Source organism: Manis javanica, chromosome 13 (genome assembly GCF_040802235.1).
Source record: "Manis javanica isolate MJ-LG chromosome 13, MJ_LKY, whole genome shotgun sequence".
NCBI classification, from domain to species: Eukaryota; Metazoa; Chordata; class Mammalia; order Pholidota; family Manidae; genus Manis; species Manis javanica.
The window spans coordinates 73,120,448-73,129,802 of record NC_133168.1 but is presented as its reverse complement, the minus strand read 5'-3'; the positions used below and the strand labels follow the sequence as shown (position 1 = coordinate 73,129,802).

Sequence of the window (9,355 nt, the reverse complement as noted above, 5' to 3'; positions counted from 1 at the left end):
CTGGCACAAAAGGAGTTGAAATCAGTCAATAAGTGTTATAAATCTCCCAGGAAGATGTTTGTTCTGCTGTGGTTTAAGAAAAGGATTGCTACTAAAGGAAAATAATGTGCCAGGGGTCTTGGTTTCTACATCCCTTGGAAAACAGACTATATTAAACTGCAGTACAAAGTCTTTGGAAAGATTTTGGATTCTGCTCTGCTTGATATGGAGACTAGACTGTTTACAAAATAGCCTAACTTGGTAAAATTAGGAAATAGGAAGAAGCTTGGTCAAAAGAATGACTTTCAAACATTTTTCTACACTTTCCTCCACAGAGCTACCAGAACTGCCTGATTGATGGAAGTTCCAAATACAATAGGCACAGCAGTGGGGACTGTCTTGATCCAGGCAGGCCTGGGTGTAATCCCAAGCCTACCACTCTCTCTTTCCATTTAATGGTATGTGAGTTTCCAGACTTCTCTGAATCTTGTTTTCCATATCTTTAACCTATTTTGCTGTAACCAAGTAAAATATATGAAGTTCCTGCATTAGTTTATAGTGTATAAATATTCAAAAATGTTAGTTCTCTTTTTTGCCCCTTCCCCTTAATGTCTAAGAAGTAAAGCATTTGGTTGCAGTGATTTTATTTTTATTGTTCCCTTTACAGAGCTGCATTGACCATACTGAATTTCATAGTCAGGTAGTAATTTACATTAAGACCATTTATTATCATCTATAACTTTAAGCGTTCGTATTGAAACTTCAGCAATATCCTTTCCAAATATCAGCTTCAGTTTTAATTGTGTCTATCATTCATTTAACAGATATTGAAACTCTATTAGGTTCTTTAACAGAGCTTTCTGAAAACATTTCAGCAAAATAGTTTGGTTCATAAATAGGCACTAGGGAAACCGATTGTACTTTCATGGCAATAATAATTTGTTCTTTCTTACTGATCTAAAATAAAGTTCTAACTTTGACGGTAATTAATAAAAATGATTTGATCTGGCAAGAAAAAAAAAGGAAAACACACAAAACTAAGACCAGAACCAGGTGTTAACAAAAATTAAAGGCATTTCTTTTAAAATATAATTTAGAGGATGCTGTTACCTTTTAAAAGCATTCATTTTGTTAATTGATCTTGCATAATCAATTAAGAGATTGTTTTCATCGCTGCTACTCAAAGGGAGACTTTTAAGTCCTCTCCTCAAGTAGAAAGTTATAAAATGTGCTACCTGCTTGTGCGTGTTGCACATGTGAGGTATCACTGGATATTATTACAAAAATGCAAACTTTGCAAACCATTACACATCCAAATATGTTTTAAGTGAACTGAGTTTCCAGAAACTGGCAAAGTATTAAGTTTAACTAAATAGTTTGAATTTAAGTGGAGCTGTTTTTTCCTAACGCGAAAGCGCGTGACTTGGGCAACAGGTATTTGACACCCAAATACCTGCTTGGATTATTTGGTTGAGTCAAAAGAGCAGGCAATTCAATAGAAAAGAAATTAGACAAACCCACTTTTTTTAGACCATATAAAACTATACTTTCAGACTTAGCAGTCTTTAACAGAATTTGTATCAGGGATGAGAATTAACATACAATTATATGTAATATGATATGATAAATTAAAATATAACATATAATGTACCAGATCCATTACTGCAAATAACTGATAAGCTATTAGCTACAAAAATAGTAATATGAACTGAGGGCGTAATATAATAGATGCTGGATGAGAATGTGGTCCAATATAGTGGTTTCAATTCATTCTTTTAACTCCTTTCATTGCCAGCTAGAGTGATTTAGGGTGTGATGCACTCAGATTATTTTTGCTCCAATAAAGGGCTGCCTTTGAAAACTTGCCTGTCCCCTGACTCTTTACTATTGCCCCAATCTTCTTTTGACAAAACAGAGGAACCAAACAGTAGCAGACAATGAATGTGCTCTCTATCTCTACTCTTGCTAAAAAGTGAACACGGTCTCCAGGCTGGAACCTGAGCTGATGAGAATCTGTTTTAAATGGCCTCTTTGAAGCATGCACATGTTCATTCATTCATCCACTCATTCAACAAATCCCCATCACTTCCTGTGTCCCAAGCATACAAAAAAATACGAATAAGTGGTACCTGCTATGACTGGCTTGCAGTCTAGAGGGAGTGAGAGATGAGTACACAAATAATACATCTGAGAACTAATGACTCCAATGTAGGAAGTTAAGTTTGTGTGCAAGGATGCAGGAATGGAGAAGGCTATGGAGATTGTAGGCAACACTGAGCACAAGGGCTCAGGTTGTGGGATGCTGGCAGATGAAGACAGTCAGAACACAGCCGTCTGAGAGCCACACCAAAGCATTTGACCACCCTCCTGCAGGTCCTGTGGAGCCGAAAGGAAGTTAAACGGATGTCAGAAGCCTCTTCCTCTGGTCTGCAGACTGGCTTTCCCTGCTGTACTGAAAGAAGAAAAACGTAGAACTCAGATCTGTGACAGTCTCCTGAGTAGCGGTATCGACCTTAACACTTACCACGGTAAGGTATTTTACTGTCTCTGCTTTACCCAGGATTAGAACTTAGGTGAACTTGCGGAGTTTTTAGAGTAATTACTTTGCCAGATATCATCAGGCATTGTTCTCTGGTAATAAACAAATGGTTCCAGCAGCCTGGGGGATAATTACCACATTTAATACATAAAATCTTATAATACCTTTAGACTTGGCTCTTTGTCTAAAAACTGCAATTTTGAGGATTTTTTACTGACATTGCTCACATTACAGGAAAACCCATGACAAGGCTGTCTGCTGGCACCTACTTGGGATCTTGTAACAGCTCATTCAAGGCCCTGGCTAGCAAGCCTGCATTACAGAATGCGGCAGTCACTCAAAGGGCACATTCTAATGACACACTGTTTGTATGACAAAGACTGGGTATTTCTGCTAAAAGAATCTAAGTAGAGCACAAGAAATGCACACCATGGAATCAACACCTAAAGATCAGTTCAGAGGTACATCTGTGTTAGGGAAGGTGCTGGTTACTGATACTACAAGAATGGCTGTGTCCGAAGACCATGTTATTCAAAACCCGTCAGAATGGAACACAGACATGTTCCTAGCCATTCTCTGTGCCTTGCATTGGAGAATCTTGGTTATTCCCTTGATGATAAACTAAGGAATTATACGACATCAGGTAGATCTGGGCAGGATGGTTCATGACAGTAGTATTTTGCAGCAGGAATCCTAAAAATCACTGGAATGCAAGATAAACCCTTCTCTGGCTAAATTCAACAATCCTTAGATACATTCACATAATCCTTGGTCATATAGTCCTTATATCACTTCAGATTGCAGAGGTCAGTAGCTAAAACACTGTAGTGATTGCCCTGGGACTCTTGGCTAAAGGTAGATAGATGACAGATAGGGCAGCTTCACCAGGTACATGAAAAGCCTTTTAGGAAGGAGCTGGTTCACACCACTAGGAATAGGTTGTCCTGACTGGCCAACCTTGAAAAAACCTGATATCTGTCTATTTTCCAGAGGTAACGCAGGCATTCTCCAAAGGCGGGAACTTTCCAAGGGTGAGTTAGTGGTATTTGTTCTAGACCTGAGCACAACTCACTTGCCAGTAGAATAGTACTTTCAGAGTAATTACTCAATTAAGCTATTTTCAAACTAGGTGTTCAGGACTGAAATTTCTGGTAGTAAGTTGGACAATCTAATTTGAAAACACTTTCACTACAAAACAGCCAAAAATACTGGATAAAATACAACTAATTTCTCTTTAAATGCATGTTTTAACTAGCAATACCCAATAGTCTCAGTAACCCAAGGACTTGGGGATTTTAGGAAGACCTATATCATCCATACAAATAAAGTTTGTCAGTGAAAAGAGAAAGACCATGAAACCAGAACTTCTGAAGTCTCCTTAAACTGATCCATGTTTCTGATGTTACTGATCTACAAATATAAGGTATATACAATCCATCATATTCCCCTATTCTAAAAACCAAGGAAGGCCTTCCTTCTTTACTAATTCAGTTCCAAAGCCCTTGGGATCAGTGGCCCACACACAGGGGTGCTGAGGCAGGGCAGTGGCCTGTCAGAGTCAGGAGACTGGTTTCATACAAAGACATTGAGCAAATAAGTATGTTGAGGATAATGGGAGTCAGGTTTCTTACTGTTGAAACAAGGAGTTACAAATATGGAAAAGGGAGAAGCCAGAATGAGCCATGTAATATTGCATCAGAATTGGCAGGATGAATATGTACTCATGGTTTTCAGTGTACACATGAGTGTGTATGTATACATATATTTTCTACTTCTGATTATTGAGAGAGTCTAAAGCAGTGAGACCCCAATAGCAATGAGCACACCTAGCACCAAAATCTTGGTTTCTACAACCCATTCTTCATTAAAATCAACCAGGGCTCCCTGATTCCAGGGCTGAGTTAGGGAAAGTATAAGATGAACCTAGAACATCTTGTTGACCTAGAAAATAAGGATGCACTCAAAGTATGACGGAGATAAGTCAAAAGGACACAGAAGCTAACTTGAATGGGCTTCCACTAGCCAAATGTGGGACAATTCAAGTGTCAAAATATCTAATGGCAGTAAGAGATTACAAACTTGTTGAATAAAATAGGAACCCAAGAGTTCATACTGAAATAGACAGATGACAGATAGATAGATGATAGATAGAAGAGACAGTTTAATCTTATAGTAACATGCCAACCAATAAATGTAGATGGAATGATAGGATCAGAAAATCACCTTTTAGTGACCATCATAATAATAATCAATTTAAACAAGAGACTTCAATGGATGCTAAACTGAGTGAATGAAAGCTTGATGAGGAATGAGATGTTTGTGTCATCTCAAATAAGTCCTTATTAAAAACAAAGAGAAAAGAAGTAAGCTGATGGTGGAAAAACCTGACAGATACCACCTAAATCAAGAGATCAAAGTTAACATCACTGATAAGCAGACATGCCAAGTCCAAGAACCACACTATGCACAGCTAGTCCTGAAATTGGCATTAAGAAATGATGAAAATATGAATTTCTTAGTGGGGTGGACCCCAGATTCATGAGGAATATGTGCTTCACCAAGAAGCAAGAGAGGATGCAGGTCAGGGATGCCAAGGCCATGAGTGTGCACGTCCACCCATCAGAGTTCTTGTAAAGCCCAATGCCAAGCCCAAGATCCCCAAGTGCATCAGCTACAAGTTTAGTTGACTTGTCTACATTGCCTATCCCAAGGTTAGGAAGTGTGCTGGTGTGCTCAGCATCAAGGGTCTCAGGTTCTGCTGGCCAAAGGTCAAGGCCAAGGCTCAAACCAGGCTCCAGCTCCAGCTCCCGTTCTGGCTCGAGCTCAGGCCCCTGAAAGCCCCGAGGTAGCAGCCTCCATGTCCAACGTGAGGAAAGGGCTGGTGTTTCCCTGGCATGCTGTCTGCAGCAGGCCTGTGTCTGCCCATGCTGTTTGTACAACTAAACCTGAGGCAAGAGCTGTCAAAAAAAAAAAAATTAATATCATTGATAATGGGACAAATGAAGTCATGTGTCACCTGATAGGATGCAGTAAGAACATGAATCACTTCTGTGAAATTTCCATCAAAAATGCCTAACTTGAATCTAATTATGAGAAAACATTGAACACACCCAAATTGAGGAACATGCTACGTATCAACCTGACTGTAATCTTCAAAATGTCAGTGTTTTGCAAGACAGGAAAAGACTGAGCAGCTGTTCCAGACTGAAGGAGGTTGGAGAAGCTCGATGTCTAAATGAAATGCCTACACCTGGACTGGATCATGCAGCTGTAAAGAGCAGACACTTGGTGAACCTTGAGTGGGGTCGGTGGTAAGTTCCATGTTGTAGTGTTGCCATGTCGATTTTCTGTCTTGATGGTTCTATTGTGGTTATGCAGAAGACTGTCCTCGTTAGTAGGCCATATGCACTGAAGTCTTTAGGGGTAAGGGAAAAAAAAATCATGCTTGCAATTTACTCCCAAATTGTTCAAGAACTAAAAAGTTTTTTGACTTATTCTTGGAACATTTTTAAATTTTGAAATTATTAATAGAAAACAAAAACCTGAAGACTTCAAGCGTGGAGCTATTAAATTTTTAACCACAATTACTACCATTCGTTCATGAAACATGTAGTCGGCATCCACTAGGTCCAAGGCAATGTGTCCCGTCACCCTTACTGAAACAGTTTCTGCCCGACTGAAAAACAAGATTCTGAAAGGTTGGGCCTGACATCAAAACTTTACTTTTGAAATTAGTGTCTGTTGAAGTCAGTATCTGCAGCACAATGAACACAAACCACTTTCTTTCCCTTGAAACAGCCTTACAGTTAGGAGCCATGTTGAGTCATAAAATGCTTAAATATTGCCAAGGCCCAAATTGGTTACTGCTGTGTCATTTTCAGATTAGAAATTACCCAGGGCCAAATCCAGGTTGTATTTATGCCTTCCCCCATCCCCCGAGAAAAATAATAGAAAATTATGAATTAACTTGGAAGGGGGCCATGCAAGTGAAGGGCCCTGAAACTCAAGCCATTTCCCTCTCAGGAAATCCACATCGACTTTGCACAAATCAGACACATCTATTTGTTCTTGAGAGTTAGGAAGTCCAGTAACTCCCCTTATGGTGATGTGTTTTAAATCTGCCTGAATCAAGATTCTTCTAGGACTTTTTTCTGAAGACAAACCTAAGGCTGTGTTTGGGCTATCCCTTCAGGCACCTTCTTAGTCCGGGCAGAATGCTATACCCACTTTTGGAGGAGAATATGTTCAGTGAGATGCCAGCACGCTAATGGATTTGTTAACCCATTTATTTTGGGGTCATGCTTCCTGTACAGAGACCATATAATAAAGTCATAGAGAACAACTGTGGACTTTACAGTGCCCTGGTGTAGCTACTCTGGACAATGTTACAAGGTCGTGAGGCATAGTAACCACCTACTGCAAAACTTTGCTCACCTATACCAGGTAGGGAGTATCACCTAAACCACGAAATCCACGAAGTATCAGGATGTGTGTGGTACCACGCTATCTGCAACAGACCTTCCCCAACAGGGAACCCCTAGGCCTGCCTTCACCTGACCCTCCCCCATACCACCCCACCTCCTATCACATCTTAGGGCCCCACCACTAGAGCCACGTGGTCCTCAAAGGTCCCTGCTCCCATTCAGCTCCTCCTGCCCACAGGACAAGCTTCCGGCCCCCCAGGGTGCACAGACCCCTCCCAAGCTGCTGTACCTTTCCTGCCCTCCTAGCCCTGCCCACCTCCACCCAGCCAAACCGCTCCACTCCCCTCCCCTAAAGGGCCCTGCGCTGCCATGACCACCTTTGTCTTCATGTCCTTCTCTCACTGCCTGACACCTCCTTTCCCCACTTCTCATGGCAAACTTCTACCCGGCCCCAAAGAAACAGCCTGTCTTAGTCCATTCAGGCTGCTGTAACAAAATTTCATACACTGGGTGGCTTGTAAACAACAGGAATTTATTTCTCACTGCTCTGGAGGCCGGAGGACCAAGGTCAAGGTGCCAGCACTTCGAATTCTGGCCAGGGCTCTCTTCCTGCTTCACAGCAGGCGCCTGCTGCCTGTCCTCACATGGTGAAAGGAGCGAGGGAGCCGATCCCATTCGTTAGGTACTGATCCCATTCAGGAGGCACCGATCCAATTCAGGAGGCACTGACCCCATTCAGGAGGCGCTGATCCCATTCATGAGGCACTGATCCCATTTAGGAGGCGTCGCCCTGTAAGGCCTCATCTCCCAACACCTTTATCTTTGGGGGTTGGGATTTCTGCATATGAATTTGGGGTGACACATTGAGACCACAGCCCAGCCCAGAAGCCAGCTCCTCTGCGCAGTCTTCCTGACCTCTCAGAGGGAGGCTCAGCCGATCCCTCACGTGCTTCTGGGGCACGGAGCACTCCGTCCTTGCTTCTACCTGCTTCACCGGCTTCATCCTTAATGGCCTGGAAAAAGCCAGAGGCAGAGACCAAATCTCGCTGAACTCTGTCTGTAGACCCATATCTGTGCCTGGCATATGGTTGGCAGTCAATTGTTCCAATAAGCTTCAGCTGTTAATACTAGTATCAGTAAGTATGCTATTCACTGAATGCTGGTCCTCTGCTGGGTTATTTGCTAAATGAACCAATTAATGCAGCCTCTAAGATACATGTATGGCCCAAGGAGAAGGTGGGGTCTCTGGAAGGCCTCCTCCCTCTAGTAAATGAGAGTGTGGTGACTTAACTGTCATCTTGGACTGAGACCTTGGACTGAGCTCCACAGTGGGAGGGGCTCACACCTGGTAAACTTTGGTAGCCAGGGGCCACCATGGGAGCCCCCAGTGGTGGGGAGGGGTGCAGGTATGGGGCAGGGAGAGCCACCTATAGGTGATGGGGCTCCTCCAGCCAGTGCCAGGGAGGGGAGGAGAGGAGACATAGCTTAGTGAGGAGGGGTGGCCTTGTGTCCCTTTTCCTCTAAAACTGGGAAACATTGTTGCATGTTGGCTAACTGCTTGAACAAGCAGACAAAGAACTGAAGAACTGGCTTAGCATCAATTCACTAATACTGGCCGTGGGAAACACCTCATCACTGCACAGACAAATCCATGTGAGGAGAACACTAAGTGTGCCCAGTTGGCCCTAAGACTGCTTGCCCTGCCCTGTGAAAGGGAAGGGGAGGAGAGGAAAGCTAAGGATTAGAAAATGCCAGAGACTTTGGAAAATAAATCATTGCTCTTTAGATCCTGCCCATTTCATCAACATTCCCTGCTGCTCCTCCAGAGGTCAGGCCTAGTGGAGCATGGCATTGCCTGATACCTTCTGTTTATCTCCTGGTTTATCTTGCAGAGGGAAGTATTTGGGAAAAGTGAACTCCCCACCCTCTGCTGAAAGTGCCTCATGCCTACAGTCAACACGGCTCTCGCTGTCAGTGGGGGCGGGCCTGTGCGGCTTAGTGGGCCCTTAGCTACCAGCCCAGAAAACCCACCCTAGTGAATCTCCATCCTGACTCTGCTTGCACCTCAGCTAACAACACGTACTGGTGTACTGTGGCCGAAATAGAGACAGTCTGCAAAACAGTGACATTTCAGTGCAAAGACCAACTTGTTCAGAATATTTTGGAATAAATTTTTGCACCAACAAATTAGTCCTGAGCTCCCTGAATCCTTTCCTCTGTCTGGGCCCAGGAGCAGGAGAGTCTCCGTCCTCTTGTGAAGGCTGTCCAGTTCTCTCCCTCCCAGCAGCATGGGCCACCCTGCACCTGAAAGCCACAAATGGGGAGAAGGGAGTTCCTGCCTCAGCCAGGAGCCATCTGTTTTGGGATATTTTGGCCTAGGGCTGAGAGGTAAACAGGAGACACACTGCCGCTC

General features: G+C 43.0%; 1 long non-coding RNA gene across 2 annotated transcripts; it reads left to right on the top strand.

The window, feature by feature from the left end:
- Positions 1-318: 318 nt before the first annotated feature.
- LOC140845835 (uncharacterized) lies at positions 319-9,070 on the top strand. Of its 2 annotated transcripts, XR_012124739.1 has the most exons (4): positions 319-437; positions 2,353-2,507; positions 5,683-5,829; positions 8,835-9,070. It is a non-coding gene; the product is annotated as an uncharacterized lncRNA (long non-coding RNA). The 2 variants fall into 2 exon arrangements; XR_012124738.1 differs by lacking the exon at positions 319-437 and having other exon boundaries at positions 2,187-2,507.
- The last annotated feature ends 285 nt before the right edge of the window (positions 9,071-9,355 follow it).